This window comes from Saccopteryx leptura, chromosome 6, assembly GCF_036850995.1.
Source record: "Saccopteryx leptura isolate mSacLep1 chromosome 6, mSacLep1_pri_phased_curated, whole genome shotgun sequence".
NCBI classification, from domain to species: Eukaryota; Metazoa; Chordata; class Mammalia; order Chiroptera; family Emballonuridae; genus Saccopteryx; species Saccopteryx leptura.
In genome coordinates this window covers 66328541-66351145 of record NC_089508.1, presented here as the reverse complement: position 1 = coordinate 66351145, position 22605 = coordinate 66328541, and positions in this window count along the sequence as shown.

Below are 22605 nucleotides of genomic sequence, written 5' to 3'. Positions count from 1 at the left end.
TGGTAACTTGATATTCTGTTTTCTTCTTGGATTTGAGGTTCTAAGCCTTTTCTTAGGTTTGGGAAATTCTCATCAATTATTTGTTTGAATAAGATCTCCATTTCTTTCTCTCTCTCTTCTTCTTCTTCTTCTTCTGATATACCCATTATTCTTATATTGCTTTTTCTGATGGAGTCAGACAATACTTGTAGAGCGCTCTCAGTTTTTTTAATTTGTGAGTCTCTCTCCTGTCCTCTCTGTAGCATCTCTAGTTGCCTGTATTTAATGTTGCTGATTCTTTCCTCTATCTAGCTTGTTCTATTAGCCAAACTTACTACCTCAGTTTTCAATTCATATATTGAGTTTTTCATCTCTAATTTTAGAATTTCAATCTCCTTGGTGAGGTATTTGTTTTGTTTTCTGAGCTTATTAAGTTGCCTATTGGTGTCTTCTTGCAAGTTGTTGAGTATTTTCAGAACTTCTATTTTGAATTCTCTATCATTTAATTTTAAAGTTTTTTTAATTGAGATTTTTTTCTGGAGATTTTTTTATTTTTGTTCTGAACTACATCATTCTCTTGTGTAGCCATGTTATTTGATTTCTTTTTTTATGGCATTTTAGAATCATGGTGTTAAGAACCCTAACAAGAAAACAAGTAATAAAATGAAAATACAAACAATACAATAAAAGTATAAAAATTTAAACAATTAGGAAAAATAAAGAATAACCACTGGAAAACATCAAAACCAAAAAAATAAAAATAAAAAACAAAACACCCAGAAAAAATAAGAATAAAATATATAAAATTTAAAAGAGAAAACAAGGAGAAATAATATGAAGAAAAAAAAGAAGAAAAACATGAATAAAAAAAAGAAAAAGTAAATTTTGGTTTTGAGAGGCTTCATCCAGCAAATATCACTGTATCATAACTTTGAGCTCTGTGAAGTTTCTCAACTGTCCTCCTCTGTGATGTTGCTGTCACAATGGTGTAGGTAGGGCTGCAGTCAAGGTGGTGGATGGGGTGTGTTGTGAGGGCTTTAAGGCTTCACCTTTATAGTTTTAGCTTTCCAGCTTTACTGCTTTATCAATGGCAGTCTCAGGCATCTGGGTGCTTCTCTCCACATCTTCATAGACCTAGTGACCCAATGTGAAGCACCTCTGCTCTTCAGGGGAGAGAGTGGCTCTAGAGAGTCAGCTATGGTGTTGTCTCTGCCACTCTCACACTGCAAGGTGAGGGAGGCAGAATCTGGGCAGCTGGAGGGCTGCACTTTAGTTTTCTTTGTTTCTGCAAAGTGTGCACTGCCAGAAGGCCACAAGAACACTTTCTGTGACTCCATTTTCTGGCTGCTTTGGTTTATTTCACCCTCTGTCCCTCTATTTTATCATTCCTCCTGGCAGAAGGAGATCCAGTCACCCCAAATTTCCCTCTTCATACCCCTCAGATGAAATCCAAACAGCCTGAGCTTCTCTCTTCCCCATGGTCCAGCAGAGAAAAAAGAAACTCAGTCACTCTAAGTTTTTATCCTCCCTGGGCTTACTGTGAGTGTATTTTATCTTCAACCCCTCTTTTCAACCCATCCCACCTTTAGTCCATTCAGTGTGCAGACCTTTCAGGTATGCCTATGAGCCCAACTGGGGTTCCTTTGCTACATTATAGTTGTTCAATTTGTTGAAATTTCAAAGGAAGAGATCAGGAGTATCTCTCATGCCACCATTACTCTGACATCATTCAGCTTCTTAATATTAGATAATAGAACTTGATCCTATTGGTTTCTCTTTTGGCCTCAAATTAATTGGTTTTTGTTTGTTTGTTTTTGTTTTTTTGTCTCTGTATCTATGTTTTATATTAAATTATCTCAAAACCTTGTTTTGGAAGCAGACAGGGTGTAAATCAGACAATTTAAAATATTCTTAATAATAGAGGTACAGTAGAATACTACTTGATATACTATATTATACATATTTTTTATTCTCAATAATTCCTATAATTGTTACCTTTCTCCCACCTAAGCAGTACTAGAATCTTCTTGGGCTTAATGCTTCAGGGATAAGATGAGATGATTGAGTAAAAGCCAAAATCTTGTTTTTTTGAATTTCAAAGCTGAAGTTATAGCATAAATAAGGTTTAGAAGACTAAGTGATTTGTCAGTACCCATTTGTCCCAGGCTAGAGAAAATGAAGGTTCTCTGTGAGGGAGAGAAAACAGAGTGATGATTAGATGCTGAAATACCCTTGGGAGGGGCTTGTACCTCCTCCCATGACTTGGCTGGGGAAGGGACAGCTAAGTAAGAGGGTCTAAGTGTGAATTTGCACAGTGCTTTTCTTCTTGGTTATGTTTCAGGAAGCAGTAATATTTGCAGACCTTCCTGTGTGGCCAGCATAGCATGTAATGATAGAATAGAAATGGTCATATGAAGTGTACAGAGAGATGGTCCTGGGAGAATCTTAGGAGGCTCTGTTCCCTCCAGTTTGTCTCAGGGAACGGCAGACTGTTTTCCTGTGAGGTCAGACATGACTTACAAAACTAATGGATGTGAATTGGTCTTGTAGCCAGGATTGAAGTGAACCCAGAAGCATCTCTATGACCTATGTATGGACACTGGACAGAGGCAATGGTGTCCCAGTGGATGCCAGTAGGGACAGATACACTTGAAGGTCAGGCATGGGATTGGTTCATCCCACTGGACCAGTGTTCAGAGGGATTTGGGGGAAAAAGATTGATGTCATAAGTGGACTGATAATAAACTTTATCACTAGTAGAAGGGGCTTCTGTAAGAAGTTAAGTTTACTTACAGAAAATATAGAAAGTTGTATTTTATGCACATTAAAATTTATGATGATATTTATATCTATGAAGTATATTACATCTGTAAAGCATTTCCTGTTTGTAGTTCTGTTGCCTATGTTATTTCATTTTATTATTATAACAACTTTCTGGAAAGCATGCATTATTATCTTCAATCTAGAAATACTAAAATGGGGAAGCAGAAGCATTAAGTGGTTTTCTCAAAGTCACAGAAAATGAAAAAAATATAAACTCTATTAAACAAAGATTAAAGAATAAATAAAGATTAAAGATTTGGCATTAAAATCACTTTTTTTTCTTACAAGTATATATCTATAAAAATATTTAATAACATTTCTTAAATGTCTGTTGTAGGCTCTGGCTGGTTGGCTCAGTGAAGAGTGTTGGCCTGGTGTGTGGAAGTCCTGGGTTTGATTCTCAGTCAGGGCACACAGGAGAAGTGACCATTTGCTTCTTCACCATTCCCCTTTTTCTCTCTCTCTTCCCCACCCACACCCATGGCTTGATCGATTTGAGCACATTGGCCTTAGGCTCTGAGAATGGCTCCATGAAGCCTCCACCTCAGTTGTTAAAAATAGCTCAGTTGGTCTCAGTGTTGGTCCCAGATGGGAGTCACTGAGCGGGTCCTGGTCTCTCTATTCTCCATCCTTTCACTTGGAAAAGAAGAAAAAATATCTGTTGTAATTAGACACTCTTCTACATTCTTTGAATAGGATAAATGTATTTAATCCTCATAACAATGCTATAATGTTCATGAGAAAGCTGAAGCATAAAGAAGTTAAGTAACTTATATAATATTACAAAGACAGTGAGAACAGAATCAAGCTTTGAACTCATTCTCAATCTTAACCACACTTCTATGGTAGCACACTGTAGAAATGGTTCCCTATTTCTTCCTAACAGAACTTCATTGTAACTGTGTTCAAATAACCACTCTACTCTAGCTCCACAAATGGCTCTTGATTATTTTAGGTCAAACATGGTGTTCCCATTATCCTTCTTAGAGTGATTGGGTTAGAACCCAAGAGTATTCAATTCATGCATGATATTCCCATGATAATTTTTATTGGCCTGTAGTCAGTCATGTGATCTAAGATAGCCCAATAAAAAACATTCCATTAATAGAAAACATTTATATCCCAGGGGTTGGGGAGAGGTTTTTTTTCTTCTCTTTTGGATTTACACAATGGAGCAGGCTGTTGCAGACAGCCATCTTGAATCTGTGAGTGGACAAGCCTCTGCAGGGAAAAAGCCAAAGCTGATATGAATTCCCAGGAAGCAGAATTGGAGCCCACTCTTCCTCTGTCCTTTCTATTATATGAGAAGAAACATTTTCTCATTGTTTCCACCAGTCAGTACAGAACTTTCTGCCTTGTAGCTACAATGCCTTCATTACAACTCCACTACTTTATCACATTATTTAAGCAGATGCTTATTGCACCAATGAGGTTCAATTCTATCCTGTAGATAGGGTAATTTAACTGCTATTATAGGTTCTGGGTGATAAAAATATTCTTTTATTACAAAAATTTATGAGAGAGAAAGCTTGTGGCAAAAAATTACTCTTCCACCAAGACCTAAGAAAACAAATGGAATATTTTAAGATTTGAAGTCCAATTGTATATACTCAGAGTTGCCATGGTCTCCAAGACTTATCATTGTAACAGCTCTAAATCTCCAGTAAGTTTGCTTCCATAGGCTTTTCAGGAGCTTGGCCACCTCATAAAGTTAAAGGCATGTATAAAGAAATGCTCCCTTTCCACGTGTCTCTGTGTAGTGGGCATCTTTCGAATTGCCTGCTAATACCTCTTCCTCCAGGAACTCTTCTCCCCACTTTATCTACATATTTGCAGCAAGAGTTACCCTGTTCTCACAGTGTAACTTTTTTATTTTGCCTCAGATCATCAGTTCAGGAAGTTTTAGGAATTTTGGCACTAGAGAGAGAGAGAGAGAGAGAGAGAGAGGGAAAGAAAGACACACAGAGAGAGAAAGGGCAGGGAGGGAGAGAGAAGAGGAGAAAGAAAATGCCAGACTTTCAGGGAGAAGAATAAACATGAAATATATGTTCTGATGCTTCCTTTAATGTTTTATTTTATTTTGAAGTATTTTTAGATACTTCACATAAAAGTTGTAAAGACAGTACATAGAGTTCACATATACCCTTCACCCAAGTTCCTCTAATATTGACATCTTAAATAACCATAGAATATCCAAAACTAAGAAATTAAGGTATTGACTAAACTACAGACTTTATTCAGATTTTACCAGCTTATCCAATAGTGTTCTTTGCTGTTCCAGAATCTAATCTAAGCTGCCACATTGAGTTTTTCTTTAATTCTTCTTAGCTTCCTTCGATTTGTGACAGTTTTGTGGTTATTTTTGTCCTTCATGACCTTGATTTCTGAGTACTGGCTAGGCATTTCATAAATTGCCTTGTAATTTAGATTTGCCCAATATTTTTTCTTCTTATTTGACAGGGGTTATGGATTTGGAGGAAGTATTCCACAGAGGTTGAAGTGCCCATCTCATTGTATCATATGAGAGGTACATGCTATTAACATGACTTTTCACTGGTCATGATGACCTTGATCAGGCAGGTAAGGTGGTGTCTGCCAGATCTCTCCAATGCCAAGTTACTAATTTTCCATTTCCATATTTTATTCATTAGAAGCAAGTAACCAAGTTCAGCCCCTCTCAAGTGTAGGGGATAAAGCTTTATCTTTAAAGCAAAGAATATAAATAATAGTGCAGATATATGTTCAAACCTCCACAGTAATGAATAAATGTTTCAGGAAAGATACATGAGGCTAGGCATATATCTTCTCCATCTCTGAGTTCATTCCTCCAAACTGACTGCTTTCTTTTACGTGCTGGGCATCTTCTATTCTCTCCTCCAGGTCCACTCTTCACACTTCTCCATCCTCTCCTCTGCATCAGAAGGTGTCCCTGTGTTGCATTCACAGGGCTGTGCCTTCTGGCTTCCGGATGGGAAGCTCCAGCAGGAGATCTGAGTAGAAAAGTGGGATTAGGATATTTTTATGCTGCACCTTCCCTCCATGAGGGGCCACCTCAGGCTCTTTGTGTCTGTCAAAAGAAGACAACCAGATATGCATGACTTTCCCTCCTTCAGACCCTGGTAAACTTCTCTCCTCTTGTCCCTTCTGGTAACAGAGTTATGCTGCTTCCAGGTCAGGGTCCTGTTCTGTTTCTTATAGTTCCTCACATTCCACACACACCTTTGCTATTAGTCCTTCATAATAAACTCTCCTTAGATTATCGTACATCAAGTATGCTGTCTGTTTCCTGTTGGGATTCTGATTAAAACATTGACCATGGCTTCTAAGACATACTTTCATTATCCTTTTTAATTAATTCACTTTTTCTTTTGCTTAAGTTACTTTAAATTTGGTTTTTGTTTCTTGCAACCAAATCATGTTGTCTCAGAAATTATATGAGAACCTCTATATACAGTAACTACAACAATAATAAAAGCTAACTAGCTTTTCACAGTACTGCATTTTATTAAGGTTTTTTTTTTTCCCCACATGCATACACCCACGTTTATGTCTACTTTGCAAATGAGGAATTTAGGGCATAGAGTCCAAACGACCTATTTAAGTCCTCAGAATTAGTATCTGGCAGAGCAGAGACTGGAATCCAAGTCATCTGGTGATAATCCTGTGTTCTCAGAGCTTCATCGTGCCTCCTGATCTTACGTACATATTCTCTATTGCTGTTTTTGAGCCAATCACCATCTGTAAGCCATAAACATGCAGACCACCTCCCCATAACTCCTAAAAGTAGTGGAATCAGAGCCCAAGTCCTGAGGCAATAAAGACACGGGAGCTTTATATTTTATGGTTATAAAATAATATCAGACATTTGTATTTATATGTACCTATTATTTCCTAAGATACATCATGAGGAAAACTAGTCCCTTAGAATACAGCCCTAGAATGAAAGTAGCCTTCAAGATCACAAGGAACATTGGCATATTAAAGTCTCCGGGCAGGTCTGCAGCTTCTTAGGTTATTTCATTATGTGTAACTCAGTTTCCTCAAACTTCCTTCTTTTTTTTTTAAGTGAGAGGAAGGGAGATAGGAGGACAGACTCCCACAGGCACCCAGCTGGGATCCACTTGGAAACCTCTATCTGGGGCTGGTGCTTGGACAGACCAAGCTACTGGCTGCAAGAGGGGAAGAAGGAAAGAAGGGGGGTTGGAAGGGGAAAGAAGCGGGTAATCACTTCTCCTGTGTGCCCTGACCGGGTATTGAACCAGGATGTTCACACGGTGGGTTGGTACTCTACAATGAGCCAACCAGCCAGGGCCCCAGAGTTCTTTTCAATAACTCCTTGGCTGAATCCACACCTTAGGAAGGGCTGATATAGAACAGAAATAAAAGTTGTATACAAAACATTATCCAAGTTGAATTTCCTTCTCAAGTAACAAAAATTTATCTAGTCTAGCTTATTCACACTACCCCCTGCCACTCTGGCAAGGAATGAGAGTGGTGAATAATGTTTTTGGCTACATCTATAGCCCAAATTTATTGAATAGGGGCCAGCTCTAAACTTGACTTTGCTTCTGCAGAGACCTATCTCTACCATAATAACTTCTAAGTTGCAGAGTGCTTTAGAGGTAGATTAGGTTTCTTCTTATCCTGTGACTTGTTGTTTCAACCTTTACCAGTAAAATTGCCCTTTTTCAGAAGGAATTGGTAATGAAATCAGTGCCATCACTCAATTGCATATCCTTCAAGAGGCTGAGGAAAAAATAAATAGGAGAGTTTCCATGAAAGATATAGTGTAACATTTTTAGCTATAGCAAATCAAGGATTTGTACTGTTTTGTCAAAATCACTGTATAAAACATGCACTCAAAAGAGACCATACAATTTTCTTACTCCAAATGTCAACAATACTACAAATAACTCAGAAAATTCCATTTTGAGATGAAATGTGCCTTTTATAAAATTATATCACAGTGTTAGAGCATGATCTGTGGAAAAAGCCCAACAAGTTTGGGCAGTCTGTTAGCCATTATACTTATTTTGAATAATATGCTTACAGGTCAGCACAAATGAATATGCAAGTATTCTGCTTCTGTAACTTTATTTTATTATTTTTAATTTTTCTTAAGTGACAAGCAGGGAGGCAAAGAGACAGACTCCTGTATGTGCCCCCACTGGGATTCACCTGTCAAGCCTCCTATGAAAAGATGCTCTGCCCATCTGGGGCCGTTGCTCCATTGCTTGGCAACCAAGCTATTTTAGCACCTGAGGCAAGGCCATAGAGCCATCCTCAATTCCAGGGCCAACTTGCTCCAATGGAGCCATGGCTGCAGAAGGGAAGAGAGAGATAGGGAGAGAGAAGGGGGAGGGGTTTAGAAGCAGATGGTCACTTTTCCTGTGTGCCCTGACTGGGAATCAAACCCTGGACATCCACATGCCAGGCCATGCTTTACTGCTGAGCCAACTAGCCGGGCCTGTGACTTTCATTTAGAGAATGATTTAAAAGTTTTACTCAAAAATTAAAAAAAGGTCTTAATCAGTGCTTCTCAACTGGAAATGATTTTGCTCCCTAGGGGACATTTGGTAATATCTGGAGACAGTTTTGCTTGGTACTACTTGCTGAGAAGGGGATATTATTGGCATCCAATGGGTAGAGGCTGGCCAGAGATGCTGCTAAACATTATACAATGTACAGGACAGTCCCTACAACAAAGGACTATATGGCCTGTAATGCCAAAAGTGCTGATATTGAGAAGCCCTTCTTTGAATGGTGTCTTGCTTAAATAAATATCTCTTAAAACATGTAGCCCATATCACTAAGCATAAATATTATTCAGCCATACCCTGTTATTCTTCAGACATGGCAAATATACTCCTGAAGCATATAAAAGCCTTGTATTCCCTGATTTAATTTGTGATGTACTCATGTTCATCACAACTACAGATTAAATAAAACTAAGTGATTTTCTCACTGCACGGAAACAAATATATTTTGTTTTCACTTCCCTCATAAAATTAATGCCTAGTAATAATTACAAAGGAATCATACACAAGCAGGTGCACTGTGCTTGCATACACACATGTACAATCACCTATAACCACAATGCCTTTTATGTCGCACCTAAATTGTTTGCAAAGTATTGAGGCAATTACAGAACAAATTCTGGGTCTCACTCTGCCTCTATAAAAGAGGCTCAGAGGTGCTCCAAATTATTTACGGGCAGGAGCAAACAGAACGCTTAACTATGCAGATAAACTTCTCTAATGTGAGGCAGTAAAATAAACACCTTAACAGTTCATGGTTCCCAGAGTGCATTTGTTCATCGGTCCAATATCATTCTAATTTTCCTCATAGCTCGTTGAATCAGAGCCTGTGAGCAGATAAAATGTGTCTTTAGGTACCATGTACTTATTTCAATGACTCTATGGTTGATGGATGACTTTCTGATTTTTTGAAACAATGCCAGCCCAGGGCCTCGTGGTGGCTGCACAGTGCCTGAGATGTCTTGTGCTTTGGGGCACAGGGAGAGAGGGAGGGGGCTCTGCAGTATGAGGTCTGGCTCAGTCACTTTCAAAATCAATACTTGCTCTCCAAGCCTTGGATAATTTAGAGAACATAATTCAGAATTCTCCCTTTCAGCATGTATCCTCCATCAAAGGGGTGTTTTCATTCAGTCAGCACAATGCTTGTGTGACCCAGGAATGCACAGATAAGGTTAAAAAGAAAGAAAGAAAGAAAAAAGTGCATTTATTTTTGCCCCCTTTCTCTTCAAGCATCTTTTGGACCCAGTATATGGGTGTTTGCATATCTCACTGTGAAAATTTCTATTGAATACTTAGAATATAGCAGTTAAATTATGGTGTCTCATGATATTGTTCATATATAAGGCATTTTTTCTGGGGGGGGGGTGTTTTCCATGTTTTCCATTATAAACCCTTAGCCTAAGGGATGTCAGCTTCAGATAATTTATTCCCAGCAGGTCGTATTAGGATACAAAAATTTCAGCCCAAAGGCTGTTAAATCCTGATTCTCTCTTCATTTCAGAAAGTGCCATCAAAGTAGTGTTTTATTACTGGGGTAAAATTTTGTGTTCCTGTGCACAGAAACAACAAGACTTCATTTGCTTAAAAACCAGCATGACACCAATTATTTAATGCTTCAGACTCTATTCACTCAGTTGCTCTAAAAAAGGAGCCCCAGTGGAGAACATATTGGTCATTTAAGTACAAAGAACTTGAGACTTTATAACAATTTTCCAATACTAATTACATTTCATACTATCTATCGTATGCATGGCTTGCAAAACCCTATTGATTTTAGTGGATACTAGTGTATTGAGAGCAGGTTATTTTATGACATGTTATGTTTTAGGACTGCTATGAAATTCCTACATCTTAAAATGTGGGCTACAGCTATACTCTCAATTATCCACAAGTGGATTATCCACTTGGTCTATTACCCACAATGTATTTTAAATTAAAGCTGCTGTCATTAGGTGACTCAGTAGCCCTAGGCCAACTTATGTCATAAATTTTCTGTGCTGCTGGAATGCCAGCTCCTTCTGATGGCCTTTGCTAACATGATTAGTAGGGATATACTGTTGGAGTTGTTGCCAAATGTAAACATAAAAGACTTGTGGATTATGTCTTATTCCGGATTATCCTTGTCACAAATGTCTTCCTGTAGCCAGAAGAATCAAGAGACCAATTACAAATATGGGGTCATTGACATGCTGAAAATACATGCAAAAGGATCCTGAGAAATCAGCACAGTCTTGCACTGTCTGAATGATTGGTAAACAGTGCAGGCTGAAATGGCACCTGCTTTGTGGAACCTTCCTGCACTTGGACCTTCAGAATTGTTCACCTCTCCCTCTGGGGCAGCGCTGAGTGGAGAAACAAGAGCCTAGGCTTTGGGATAAGGAAAAGCCTGAATTCTGATTCTACAACTTATTAGCTGAGTTATTTGGAAAGAGTTACTTTAACCTTGCTGAACCTCACCTTTTTTATATTTAATGGCCATAATAATATCTACCAAAAGAATGTAACATATGTAAAGTTCATAGTTTAGTATTTGGCAAATAACCATGCATGCAATACATACTTATTTCTTTTCTTCCCCATAACTGTTTTTCATTATATTCTTAGTTCCTTGGAAGCAATGGTCATATTTAATTCATGTTTGAACCTCCTAGTGTTTAGTAAATTATCTTATCAGTAGGATTTAATAATATTTGCTCAGTTAAGTATAAATTAAAGTTGTATTTTGTTTTTATATCTGAAATAAATTATAATCTTTCAATGTCCACAAATATTTAAAATTATTTTGCTGTTAATTTTATAGAAAGAGTGAAAGCTAGGTCAGTGTTTTTATAGAATATATCAAGAATTAAGGTTTTTCTTAAGTAAGAAATTTATTCTTGAGATTATTAACATATGTATATGACTATATTATATGTGTAGTATATATGTATAAAGATCAAATACCAACTAACATTAACAGCAGAAAAGATTCTTTAGCAAGCCCATAAATTGTTTTATTGCCTTTATAACTATTCTCAAGACCACATGTTGAAATGAATTCTTGCCATAATTAAAATAACATATATTTTAAATTTACTATGTTTTTTATTTTTCAACCGAATACACCATACAACAGAGCCCATAGACTTTTAAAATTAATTAAAGCAGGTGTCCTTAGTGTAATAAACAATTAGTTAATCCTGGGAAATCAGAGATTTTTAAAATAATGTTTCTCAGCCATGCATTTAGTCTTCTCTCTTCATGTGGGTCCAATTGAAGTAAGTGCCATATTCATTCCTTAAAATTTTTTTGTGCCTTCTTTGTTCATGGTACTGAGTAGTTTCTGTGGCATAGATCAAATATGGAATAAAGTCATGCTGGGATAGTTCCGCTTACATCCCTGAATGTTGGGCTTGGGTGACTGGTGGTGTAATCACAGCATCATTCTTTTCAGTGTATTTAGTTGTTTAATTTGTAACCAACTACATACTCATTTTATTTAAAAACTATAATTATAGAAATAATATATGCTTATAAAATATTATAGAAATACATAATCTAAAATGTCATTTATTTAAATAAGCATACTTTTATTTACGGTTGATCAATGCTAAAAGCAAAAATGGACTAAGAGAACTAAGAGAATTCTTGGACATAAGTTATATTTCAAATCTGTAATTATATTGTGCAAACATTTGTGGGTACATCTTTAGAAAGGAGCACTGATGTTTGCATCTGTTTCTTATATCTGTGCATTTAAATCAGTAACCAAAACACCAGGTGTTGGGGCTTTCCCTTCTAAAATGTTTTTGATTTACTTTGACATTTTGGATAATTAGATCTAAGATGATGTCCTTTATTTCAGTATCAAGAGACTCTCTACTTGACAACTGCTTTCATTCTCACTAACACAGTTGTAGTGAACAGGACAAATAACTGCGCGTCTCTCGGTTGCCTCCATGCAACAGCTTAAATACATAAGTGCATAGCAGCAATAGGTGAATAACATATCAAAATAAACATGTCCAAGTGCAGTAGTTGGAGTGGGTTGTGTGGGGTCAGCATTGTGAATGGGGGTTAATTTCTGTTCAGTCAGGTGAGGTACACATGAATCAACTTTGCTGGAAAATGGTTCCAATTGTGGCTGAATGGTCTAGTTTCCTGTGGGATACAAGCAGCCTATTATTTCATGTTTTAAAAGGCTTATTCAGGTTTGACCATTTGGATCGAAATCAATACAACAGAGGGTAGGAACAAACATCAGAGATCACACCAAGTGCACCATTGAGGCCAGGTCCCCATGCCCATCATTTTTCTCTAGTAATCCAGGAGAAAAAAACAACACAAAAAACAAACCTTTTGGTTTGGCAGCACCAGGAGTTAAATGGTCTAATTCACTGTTTCAGGGCTTACTTCATTACTAACCAGAGTCGGCAGTCCTTTGGCTATCTAACTCCTCATGACTGAAGGTAATCAGTCTGGAGGAAACCAAATCATTCCTCAGCGAATTGGGGCCGACCAGAACAGCTGTCTGGAAAAGGCAAGCAGCTACCCATGTTTATGTAAGTGATCTAGATGTCAAAATCTACTGAAATTAGTCAGAAATGTTCAGGGTCCTTTGATTGTGTGGTAGGTGAGGCGGAGCGTTAAAGTAATTAGGCAGATTTCTTATCACAGTTTATGCAAATAACTTCTTGCTCATATATTTATAAATTTACTTATACAGAATTATTTCACTTTTAGGGACATTTACATGAAATTATGGTATGTACAGAGTAAGAATCTTTCTTCAGACACCTAACAAAGAATCTCAAATCACAGGTATTGAATTACTGGGATTTCACTTGGTAAGGCCTATGTCTGAATCATTTGAATCCAAAAATAGGCTTACATTTCTTTTTCTTTTTTTAGCAAAAGTGAGAGAGACAGACAGGACAGACAGGAAAAGAGAGAGATGAGAAGCATCAATTCATAATTGTGGCACCTTAATTGTTCATTAATTGCTTTCTCATATGTGCCTTGACCAGGGGGTTCCAGCTGAGCCAGTGACCCCTTGCTCAAGCCAGTGACGTTGGGCTCAAGCCAGTAACCTTAGGCTTCAAGCCAGAAAACATGGGGTCATGTCTATGATCCCACACTCAAGGTGTTAACCCCTTACTCAAGCTGGATGAATTGGTACTCAAGCTAGTGACTTTGGGGTTTCGAACTTGGATCCTCAGGGTCCCAGGTCAATGCTCTATCCATTGAGCCAACACCTGGTCAGGCTGGTCAAATCTTTGAACAAAATGAGAGGGTACCATCATAATATTGCTAATATATTTAGGTTTTGCAAAAAGCCAAATACAATTTAGTAACACCCTAAGTGGTATGAGTTTTTCATACCCTGATTTTGCCAGAAAAATGAATGGCCTCATTCTTCACGTTCCCTGGATTGGGATCTCACTCACATTTTCAGTGTGATAAAATTCACTAAATCTGGAAGACTCCAAATTGAGTTGATTGTAAGTTTTAGGTCCCCTAGCTGGAATGGTCTTCTTGTCTCATGAAATTCTATAGACTTGCACACCAAAGAAGCCTCTCACAAATTAATCCTTCAGTTCTTCCCAGACACGTATTGGAATGAGGTTTGTTGCAATTGGGCCCTCGGTCCAAATCCACTGAATGCCATCTTTGAGCTGCAAACCTATAGGAAGATGAATAGGGAAGATGGCTTTCTTTTCTATTATGCATGCCTATGGCTATTGGAAACTACAAAAGAGAAATCCTGGCTATATGGCTAAAAATTTACCTGAACACAAATCCAGTATAGGGATTACATCTGAGGGCAAGGACTGGTAGAGAGGTGGACGGACCATCCATTCTAGACAATTCTGCTTTGTAAGCTCCTAGGGGTACCTTTCTGGGGAAGTCACTCACCACTGAAAATTGACTATCAAAGAGTTTTAAAAATAAAATAAGTAGCCTGTTAAATGTTTGCTTGTGTTCCGAGATTCATGAGGTAGGGAGTTAAGACACAAAAAGCCTGATTTGTGTCTATGTAAGAAGTAATCAGTTTTGTGAGAAACTCTATGAGAGTTTGGGAAGTAAATAACTACTAAATTAAAGGACGTAATTTATTAAATTTTGTTGACTTGTCTAAAGCATCTTCTTAAAAGAGGCAGTATGTAGAACAAATTGAGTTAAGCTGGCTTTTTTTCCTATATATTGTAATTTTATAGCATTTCAATTTCTACTTTTATCTAAATTCATCCACAATGATTCATAAGATTATAACAAATTTGTTTTAAGGAACTGAACATTTTCATTTTCTTTTCTTGGAGACTACTTCTTTTTTAGACATCTCCCTCATTTTTTCATAAACGAATCTGCAATATTCTTATAGTCAAATAGGAAACTGCTTTGAAACCTCTCCATTTTGTGCTATAGGAAAAACTGAACTGCATTCTGGTGTCCACCTCCCCCTCCCCCACAGCCCAAGTCACTTCATGGGCCTCATATCTCTTAAACCACCTGCTAATCATAACAATTGCTAATTTGAGCTCCTTTTAGTCACTTGTGGTGACGCTGACAATGCCATCTAGTTTGCAATGGCCATGTGGTCAGTCCCCCACACATCCTAGCAGGCTGCGGCTGCTTTGCCTTTAGCTGGGGTTTCCATTGTTCTCCCTGCCTCTGCTGACCATAAGTAATTCCTTCTTCCCTAATCTCAGGGGATCTGCTTCTTTCACAATGGGGGCAGGGCTGTTTGCTTTGTGTGCAAGATAATCTTCCTCAGAACTGTTCACATATGCAAACATACACGTAAAAATAATTGAAAGAAATAATAAAATCCCTGACTCCCTGGATGTGGAAGGATATAAGTATCTATATATGGGCACACACAAGTACATACACACATACATTCATACATTTTAGTATTAACAATTACAATCACTTATCAGTTCTGCCTAGGTATTTGCAACTCATTCAATGATATCTATTAATTTCAATAGTTTGGATTTTTTTTTTTTTTGGCCTTATTTTTAAGTTGTGATATTTTAATTCTTAGACACGGCAATACTGATTTTAAACATCACCAAGTTCTCCTTCACTCTGAGCTTGTTGAAGTCCCTGCGAACCCTGCCTACCCTCCAGGAAAGCATTTGGGAATGACTGGAGGATGGACGTAGATGCACATCCCTGGCCCGAATGAATGATTGGGAGTGAGGAATTGATCTTGATTCAGGCAGGCCCAAGCTCTACTTAGGAGCGTCCCTGGCTGAATAGCGGATGAAATTTACTGGACTTCCATTTCCGAACCTTTGCAACCGCACTCTCTATTCTACTTTGATGGATTTAAAGCTGGTCATTATGTTACAGGGCAAGTTGCAGCGGGAATAAAAGCAGGTCGTTTCAACCAGCCATTTTAATCAGGAGACAATCTTACTTTGTTATCATTAAAGCTTGCCATATGCCATAGAAAGGAATAGAAACATACTCTACTTTTAGGGCAGATTAAAAAAAAAAGTATGCTTTTTTAGAAAGGCAGAAAGGAAGTAATTCATTTATATATATTTTAAATGTTTCTCTTCATCAGTATGCAAGGCAGTTTTTGTAAGCTCTTTTTGGGATTGTGTCTCTCATTTCTCCTAAAAATTTGAAGTAAATTAAAACGGGGAAAAAACCCTACTCTCATTTTTGGTTGTTCTGCTGGGAGCGGCGAAACTTCCTGACTGCCGAGAACGTAGAGAGCGCCCCCTAGGCGTTGGCACAAGACATGGCAGGAAGAAGTGATGCCTGATTATAACCAGCTGATTGTGTCTGTGTCCAAATCCATGCACAAAGTGGGGGCGTCAGCCCACAAATTGACCTCAGTTCTCTGTGCCCCCGGAGGGTGGACTCACAAGCGGCTCCACTTGCTTCAGAAGTTTCGAATGAAAGTAGCTGTAGGTGCTTTTCTTTGTGTACTTACTCATGACAAAAATTCTGTGGATTTTGAAATGAAAATGAAGCATGCTTGCTCCCAGCGGTTCAGATTGGTGTCCCTACTAAATTTTGGGCGCATGTTCTGTGGTTCATACAGTGCCTCCTGCTGCTCTGAGATTTCACAGGGCACCTTGTGAGGGGCAAGGCTCTTTGTCCAGCAAAAAGCACAGATGCCTCTTTAAACATGTGGTCTAAGACTCAAGGAAGCCTGCTGGGAGTAAGGAAAAGGGCACTGGATTTAGAGACCAAAGGCTCTGATATTAATCTTGGCTCTGTTGCTTCCAAGATGTGTGACTCTGAGCGAACCATCCCACCTCTCTGAGCTTCAGGCTAGTTCCTTTATAAAAAGGAAGAGACTTGATCAGACATTCTCCATGAATATGCACAGTTACAGAGTCTGTCTTTGACCTCAGCATTGAAGATCTCTGTCTTAAAATTTCCAACCAAGTAAACATAACACTTTACTGAATTCTTTTTTTTTTCTGAAGCTGGAAACCGGGAGAGACAGTCAGACAGACTCCCGCATGCAGCTGACCGGGATCCACCCGGCACGCCCACCAGGGGGTGATGCTCTGCCCCGCCGGGGCATCGCTTCGCTGCGACCAGAGCCACCCCAGCACCTGGGGCAGAGGCCAAGGAGCCATCCCCAGCGCCCGGGCCACCTTTGCTCCAATGGAGCCTTGGCTGCGGGAGGGGAAGAGAGAGACAGAGAGGAAGGAGGGGGGGGGGGTGGAGAAGCAGATGGGCGCCTCTCCTGTGTGCCCTGGCCGGAAATCGAGCCTGGGACCTCTGCACGCCAGGCCGACGCTCTACCACTGAGCCAACCGGCCAGGGCCTACTGAATTCTTGAAAGATCCAAATTGGTTAAAAGAACAGACTGTATTTGTTTTTGGGGTCATGTCTATTGGTTGTGACCAGCAAAAAGACAATTCAGTTGACTCTGGCATCTTCATAACCAATACAAATTCCCGTTTGATGTTAGTCAATCTTCAAAGGTGTGCCTGTTGTCTAAATTAAGTAACTCTCCCCATTCTAACCATCACATTTTGGCACGTAGATCAGCATCCATGTAGATCCAAATGGTGGTGCTCACACCCCCTCTTTCATGCCCTCAGGCTGGGTGCCTGATCATTGATAGGCAATTGGTCCTCCATTCCCAGGTCACTGGTAGGCAGCTTCTCTGGGTTGGTAACCCCTGAACTCATTTTTTCTTTTTATTTTTTTATTTTATTTTATTATTATTATTATTATTATTTTTTTTTTCTGAAGCTGGAAACCGGGAGAGACAGTCAGACAGACTCCCGCATGCACCCGACCGGGATCCACCCGGCACGCCCACCAGGGGCGACGCTCTGCCCACCAGAGGGCACTGCTCTGCCCCTCCGGGGCATCGCTCTGTCGCCACCAGAGCCACTCTAGCGCCTGGGGCAGAGGCCAAGGAGCCATCCCCAGCGCCCGGGCCATCTTTGCTCCAATGGAGCCTTGGCTGCGGGAGGGGAAGAGAGAGACAGAGAGGAAGGAGGGGGGGGAGTGGAGAAGCAAATGGGTGCTTCTCCTATGTGCCCTGGCCAGGAATCGAACCTGGGTCCCCCGCACACCAGGCCGACGCTCTACAGCTGAGCCAACCGGCCAGGGCCTCATTTTTTTCTTAAGAACAGTTTATCTGCAGGTGTTTGTTTATAAGACTGCCTGGGGAAAAAGCTTACTTGTTTTTGTTTGTGAAATTTACTCTGATGCAAGCATTGGAGGAGAGGGACCTGCATTCCTTCCTGGGTAGGGATGGCAGGAAATTCACCCAGAAGTTGTTTACTGTGTGTGGGAAGTGCTGAGGATGTAGGACCAGGTAAAAGCAAAGATGAGGGATGCTCAATGCCAACAATATAGCCATTTTTGACTTTTGGAAAATGCATACAACTACTTACAACTTACCTGTGCAAGGGTGGTAATTTGTCTTTCTATCAATAATAATGATGATAATACTGGTCACCCTCTTTCAGTTAAAACTTTACCGTGCTTTCTTAAACTCCTATGGCATTTCTAAGCTGTCTTCTTTTCCTGAAAGCCCTCCTTGAATTTATCTGGCCGGCTAGGTCTCCAATCAAAATCTTTTGTGCAAACAGGTATTCTGAGCTTGATTTAAAAGCTGCTATTTCTTGTTATTTCTAGGGAGTTACATGTTTGGGAAAATTTTATTTAAACTCAGTGTATCATAGAAACAAAAGAGTTCATTTTAGGAGATCATGTCAGTCAAGTAGATGATCCTCTTGGTTACATGTGGTTTTTGTTTGGTTCAATTTGACTCAAAATATGAACATGGATATAATCATTTGCGAAGTGTATATGGCTGTATCATGCATGTTCTTGGAATTATATATACATATATATAATACAATTAATTATATATATATAATTTCACAATATGTTGGAATTAAAGTGATTACATAGTTTGGGTAACTACCAAGTTGTTGAAAGCTGTCTTTTAACTTTTATTTAATAATATTTATATATATTTTTAAAGATTTTATTTATTGATTTTAGAAAGAGAGGAGGAGAGAAGCAAGAAGTATGAACTCATAGTTGCTTCATTTTAATTGTTCATTGACTGCTTGTTGTATGTGCCTTAGCCAGGCAAGCCCAGGTTTTTTTTCGTTTGTTTGTTTTTGTTTTTATGAAATACAAATTTATTTTCCCTCTTAAAGCAAGTTTGTTTGGAAAACAATATTGACATTTCTTTCAAAATGAAACAAAGACATCATATACTCCAGTGTTCCATTCTAGAATACTACCCCAAATAATAAACTAACATAACTAAACAATTCTGATTTGTATAATAATTTTTAGAGATATTTATTCTATAGACCCAGAAAGACAAAAATGCATGTATGTGCATAGTCACACTCACCAAGGTGTATATCTATTTTATTTATTTATTTATTTATTTATTTATTTATTTTATTTATTTTTTTTTCATCTATTTATACACAAAGGTTTACACTAAAATGTTCATGGCAGCACTATTCACAGTGACCAAAAAGTGGAAACAATCTAATTGTCCACCAAATGACAAACAGGTAAACAAAATATTGTATATTCGTACAATGGAATATTACTTGCCAATAAAAAGAAATAAAGTACTGAAAAAACTACAACATAATACTTTCAAAAAGTGAAAGAAGCCAGTCACAGGAGAACACATATAATTCCACTTTACAGAATGTCTTCTAAGGCAAATATATAGAGACATAAAGGAACTTACTTATTGTTTCAGATTGGAGGTTGGAATGGAAAGAGATGTAAGTTGGCATGAAATTTATCCTTACAGGGATAATAATAGCCTAAAATTATTTTGTGGTAATCTTTGTATAGCTCTGTAAATATATTAACATCCATTGAATTATACACATAAAAACAGGTAAATTTTGTTATGTGAATTACATCTCAATAAAGCTATATTTTTAAAATTAGCTTTTTAAATTTATTGTGTTAACATGAATTCAAGTGTCCCACTCAATATAACACCTGCAACCCCCCAAAATGTGCCCCCATTATACTTCCTTTGCCCCCCTCCCCCTGACTCCTACCCTCTTCCCTCTGTATCTATGTGCTATGTATATATAGTTTCACTAATCCCTTCACCTTCTCTGGTCCCATCCCTCTCATCCCCCTTCCCTCTGACAGCTGTCCCTCAGCTCCCTGTGACCTCTCATCTGCCTCTATTCAGTTCCTCAGTTCACCATGTTCATTAGATTCCACATATTAAATGAAATCATATGCTATTTGTCTTTCTCTGCCTGGTTTATTTCACTTAGCATAATAATCTCCAGATTTATCCATTCCATCGCAAAAGTTAAGATTTCCTTCTTTTGAATAGCCATGTAGTATTCCATTGTGTATATGTACCACTGCTTTTTTATCCACTCGTCCACTGATGAACACCTGGGCTGTCTTCAGATCTTGGCCATCGTAAACAATGCTGCAATAAAAGTGAGGGTACATATCTTCTTTTAAATTAGAGTTTTGGGATTCTTAGAATATATTCCTAAAAGTAGGATAGCTGGGTCAAGAGGCAGTTCCATTTTTAATTTTTTGAGGAAACACCATACTGTTTTCCACAGTGGCTGCACCAGTCTGCATTCCCACCAGCAGTGCAGGAGAGTTCCCTTTTCTCCACACCCTCACCAGCACTTGTGTGTTGATTTCTGACAGGTGTGAGGTGATATCTCATTGTGTTTTTAATTTGCATTTCTCTGATGACTAGTGCTGTTGAACATTTTTTTATATGCCTATTGGCCATCTGTATGACCTTGCTTAAAAAATGTCTATTCAGTTTCTTTGTTTATTTTTTATTTAGATTCTTTACTTTCCTGGTGTCAAGTTTTAAAAATTCTTTATAAATTTTTGTTATTAACCCCTTATCAGATGTATTGGCGAATATGTTCTCCCATTGTGTGGGTTGTCTTTTTATTTTGTTAATGGTGTCTTTTGCTGTGTGAAAACTTTTTAGTTTGATATAGTTCCATTTGTTTATTTCATCATTTATTTCCCTTGCCTTGGAGATACAGCGACAAAAATATTGCTACAAGAGATATCAAAGAGTTTACTGCCTATGTTTTCTTCCAAGATTTTTCTGGTTTTGCAACTTAAATTGAAGTCTTTTATCTATTTTGAGTTTGTTTTTGTGAATGGTGTAAGTTGGTGGTCATTTCATTTTTTTGCATGTACCAGTCCAGTTTTCCCAACACCATTTATTAAAGAGATTGTGTTTACTATATTATTTACTCTTGCTACTTTGTCAAATATCAATTGACCATAAAGGCATGGGTTTATTTCTGGGTTCTCTGTTCTGTTCCATTAATCTGTATGCCTGTTCTTATGCCAATACCAAGCTATTTTGAATACAATGGCCTTGTAATATAACTTGATATCAGGAAGAGTGATACCTTTCACTTTGTTCTTCATTTTTAATATTGCTGAGGCTATTTGGGTTCTTTTTTGGTTCTATATAAGTTTTTTTAATATTTGATCTAGATCTGTGAAGTATGCATTGGTATTTTAATAGGAATTGCACTGAATATATAAGTTGCTTTGGGTAGTATAGACATTTTAATGATGTTTATTCTTTCTATCTATGAATACAGTATATGCTTCAACTTTTTTATAATTTCCTTGATTTCTTTTTTCAATGTCTTACAATTTTCCGAGTACAAGTCTTTAATGTCCTTGATTAAATTTATTCCTAGGTACTTTATTATTATTTTTGTTGCAATAGTGATGGGGATTGTTTTTTTAATTTCTTTTTCTGACAGTTCATTGTTGGTGTCTAAAAATGCCACTGATTTCTGAATATTAATTTAATATCCTGCCACCTTGCTGAATTTATTTATCAGGTCTAGCAATTATTTGACTGAGACTTTAGGATTTTCTTTTTTCTTCTTTTAAATTTTTTTGTGACAGAGACAGAGAGAGAAAGGGACAGATAGGGACAGACTGACAAGAAGGGAGAGAGATGAGAAGCATCAGTTCTTCTTTGTGGCATCTTAGTTGTGCATTGATTGCTTTCTCATATGTGCCTTGACAGGTGTGGGAGTGGGGGGTGGGGGGAGCTATAGCAGACCGAGTGACCCTTGCTCGACCAGTGACCTTGGGCTTAAGCTGGTGAACGTTGCTCAAAGCAGATGAGCTGGCAGTCAAACCAGTGACCTTGGGACTTTGAACCTGAGTCCTTGGCACCCCAATCTGATGCTCTATCCACTGCATCCACCACCTGGTCAGGCTTTAGGGTTTTCTATGTACAGTATCGTGTCATCAGCAAATAATGATAATTTTACTTCTTCTTTTCCAATTTTGATGTCTTTTATTTTTTCTTCTTGTCTGATTGCTGTGGCTAGGACTTCCAGAACTATGTTGATTAAGAGTCGTGAAAGGGTAAACCCCTCTTTTGTTCCTGATTTTAAGGGGACTGCTTTTAATTTTTGCTCATTTAGTATGATATTGGCTGTTGGTTTGTCATATATGGTCTTTATTATGTTAAGGTATGTTCCTTGTATTCCCACTTCACTGAAAATTTTGATCATAAATGGGTGCTGGATTTTATCAAATGCTTTTTTTGCATCTATTGATATAATCATGATTTTTATCCTTCATTTTGTTTATGTGATGAATCACATTTATTGATTTGCGAATGTTGTACCAGCCTTGTCTCCCCAGAATAAATCTCACTTGATCATGATGTATGATCTTTTTAATGTATTGCTGAATCCAGTTTGCTAATATTTTGTTGAGAATTTTAGCATTTATGTTTATCAGGTATATTGGCTTATAG